The following is a 3,705-nucleotide window of genomic DNA, read 5'->3' as shown; positions in this document are numbered from 1 at the left end:
ATCAACTTACCAGACTTCAAACTATACTATAAGGCTATAGTCCTTAAAACAGCTTTTTACTGGCACAAGAACAGGGACATTGACCAGTGAAACAGAACAGAGAACCCAGATATAAAAGCATCCTCATATAGCCAACTAATCTTTGACAAAGCAGACAAAAACATACACTGGGGAAAACAATACTTATTCAATAAATGGTGCTGGGAAAACTGGATAGCCACATGTAGAACAGTGAAACAAGACCCACACCTTTCATCTCTCACAAAAATCAACTCACGCTGGGTAACAGACTTGAGCCTTAGATGTGAAACTATTAGAATTCTAGAGGAAAATGTTGGAAATACTCTTCTAGACATTGGCCTAGGCAAAGAATTTATGAAGAAACCCCAAAGGCAATCACAACAGCAACAAAAATAAACAAATGGGACCTAATTAAATTAAAAAGCTTCTGCACAGCCAAAGAAACTGTCAAGAGAGCAAATAGACAACCCACAGAATGGGAGAAAATTTTTGCCAGCTACACATATGACAAAGGGCTGATAACTAGAGTCTATTTAGAACTCAGGAAAATCAGCAAGAAAAAATCAAACAACCCTATCAAAAAATGGGCAAAGGATACGAACAGAAACTTCCCAAAAGAAGACAGAATAATGGCCAGCAAACATATAAAAATATGCTCAACATCTCTAATCATTAGAGAAATGCAAATCAAAACCTCAACGAGATATCACCTAACTCCAGTGAGATTGGCCTCTATCAAAAAATCCCAAAACAACAAATGCTAGCTAGGATGTGGAGAGATAGGAACACTCTTACACTGATGGTGGGACTGCAAATTAGTGCAACCCCTGTGGAAAAGAATTTGGAGATACCTGAAAGAGCTAAAAATAGAAATACCATTTGATCCAGCAATAGCGCTATTAGGCATCTACCCAAAAGAGCAAAAGACATTCTATAATAAAGACATCTGCACCCAATTTTTTACGGCAGCACAATTCACTATTGCAAGGATATGGAAGCAACCCAAGTGTCAGTCAATTGATGAGTAGATTATTAAAATTTGGTATATGTATATATATACAATGGAATATTGCTCAATTATAAGAAATGACAGTGACCTATCACTGCTTATATTTTCCTGGATAGAACTTGAGCCCATTATCCGAAGTGAGGTGTCCCAAGATCGGAAGAATAAGCTCTACATGTACTCGCCATCAAGTTTTCACTGATTGATCAACACTATTGTGCTCACACAGTTGTAATATTCTCCAAGGATAAGGGGGTTGGGGGGTAAACTCACAACTAATGGATGTGGTGAGCATTGTAGAGGGGAAGGGCATGGCTCTAATCCTCTCTTGGGTAAGGCAAAGACATACAATATAACCAAAATGTCTATACCCTCATAATATCCTGAAATTAAAACAAAACAAAAAAAGAACTCAAGCAAATCAGGAAGAAAAAATCAAACAACTCCATTGAAATGTGGGCAAAAGTCACGAACAGAAACTTTTCAAAAAAGGTAGACTAATGGCCAAGAAACACATGAAAAGAGGCTCAACATCTCCAATCATGAAGGAGATGCAAATCAAAACAATAATCAGGTGTCACCTAACTCCAGTGAGAATGGCTTTTAGCAAAAAGTCCCAAAATAATTGAAGCTGGCATGGATTCAAAATGAAAGGAAAACTTGTACACTATTGGTGGGACTGCAAAGTAGTGCAAACTCTATAGAAATAGTGTGGATATAATGCAAATAATTAAAAGGACCTACCATCTGATTTAGCAATACCACTATTGGGTATTTACCCAAAGGAAAAAAAATCATTTTGTTAAAAAGATATTTGCACTAGACACTTGTATTAGAATACTAATTGTAGCAATGACAATATTCACAATAACAAAGATATAGAATCAACCCATGTGCCCATCAATGCATGAGAGGATTAAAAAAGTATGATATATGTATGCCATGGTGTACAACTCAGCTATAAAAAAAGTAACAAAATGAATTAATACCCTCTGTAACAATCTGGAAGGAACTGGAGAACATCCTCTTAAGTGAAGTATAGAAAGAATGGAAAAACAAACTCTAAATACACCCACTATTAAATTAGAACTAACTGATCATCCCTCATGTATGCAGATGGAAGTAAAACTCAACAGAAATCTTGTAGGTGGGAGGGGGAGGAACAGATTGGTAAAATCATACCTAGTTGGTACAATGTACACTAACTGGGTGATGGGCACACATATATCTTTGATTCAAGCAGTTCAAAAGCCATCCATCTAACCAAACTATTTTTATCCTTGTAATATTATAAGATAAAAAAATCATATAAGCAAATAGCATAGTATTAGATAACCTAAAAGAAAGAAAAAAACTCTTAAAAGTAAACATTCTGAGCTTGGATTAGGTAGCAATTTCTTAAACATGACTACATGCTACAAGATCACAAACAAAAGAGAAAAATGGATAAATGTGACTTAATATTTAAACCTTTTGCACTGAAAATTACACCCTCATACAATCAAAAAAAATATATGGGTTAAATAGTGTCAGCAAGATGACCAACTAGAGTTTCTTTATGCTCACTCCCCCAAGAAAAAGGGATGAAAATAACAGATAAACAACCATTTGTTTGCTGGAGTGACTGACAATGTATGCCACACACTATTAGGTAAGTGTTGAAATGCCTGTAGAGTGCAGAGCCTACAATACTACACTTGATCTTAGCCAAAAGGCCGAGAAGCGATGCAGAGCCTACAATAGCATCATACAAAGAGAATCAAAGCCTCCTGACTCTGTCTCACCGTCTCTTTTGCCAGGATCTGCTTAGCCCTGGGGATCTTCTTATGAGGAAAAGTTAAGCTGAATTCTCTCACCCACCCCTATCACTGCCACAGATACCAGCAGTCACTGCTATAGGAAGGTTCCCTCAGTCCTCACAGGCCCCAAATCCAGTGTGGACAGTTTACAGGAGTTCATGTACTGCATTGTTCACAGCAGGAACCCACTTGGCCTTCCCATTTCCCACAACCTTAGCTGTTATGACATAGTGCCATCTTGAATCTGGACCCATATTTGGAGTAAGTCCTGCCCTGGGGCCCAGTGGCCACTAACTCCTTCCATCTCTGAGGTCCTACCATCATTTTACTATGTTTATATGAGTGTCTGTAGCACCAATATCTCAGTTTCCCAGAGCCTAGGCCTGAAGGAAAAACTGAGACTCCAACATTGAATCTATGAGGGATTCCATCTCCCAAGGAAAAAGACAGTTCTGCACAGCAAGTAAGACTCACACAGCTGCCTAGCCAATACACACATGTGCCCTCAAACACAGATGGCCTGGAAGGGGCCCCTCTCCAGTGGAGTGAAACCTTGATAGCTACACAGTTTGTGTGCCCCTGATTTCACAATGATACCCAGTCTTGTCCTACCCTTCCATCAAGCCCAGTACACAGCCAACCTGCTCACAGCATGCTAAGACACCGGGCTTGACAACTAACCAAGGGTCCCTATTCCTAGAAAAACCACAACATGGCTATCACAAACTCCTACATCCTAGGCCACTGGGATATCACAGATGAAGATTATTGATGATAAATTTGTTTGGGGCCCATACTACTGAGTGCATTCAGAACCAAAGCCAACACATCATTCCCAAATGACACACTTTCCATAATATTGAAAAAAAAGTGACTCTT

The 3,705-nt window shown here is 38.7% G+C and overlaps 1 pseudogene; it reads right to left on the bottom strand.

Annotated features, from left to right (window-relative positions):
* Positions 1-2,506: 2,506 nt before the first annotated feature.
* Positions 2,507-2,754, bottom strand: LOC142865983 (uncharacterized; annotated as a pseudogene).
* Positions 2,755-3,705: the final 951 nt, after the last annotated feature.

The sequence above is a fragment of the Microcebus murinus genome, chromosome X (genome assembly GCF_040939455.1).
Source record: "Microcebus murinus isolate Inina chromosome X, M.murinus_Inina_mat1.0, whole genome shotgun sequence".
In the NCBI taxonomy this organism is placed as follows: domain Eukaryota; kingdom Metazoa; phylum Chordata; class Mammalia; order Primates; family Cheirogaleidae; genus Microcebus; species Microcebus murinus.
Note: the sequence above shows the minus strand (reverse complement) of the source record. Positions and strands in the feature narration are given on the sequence as shown.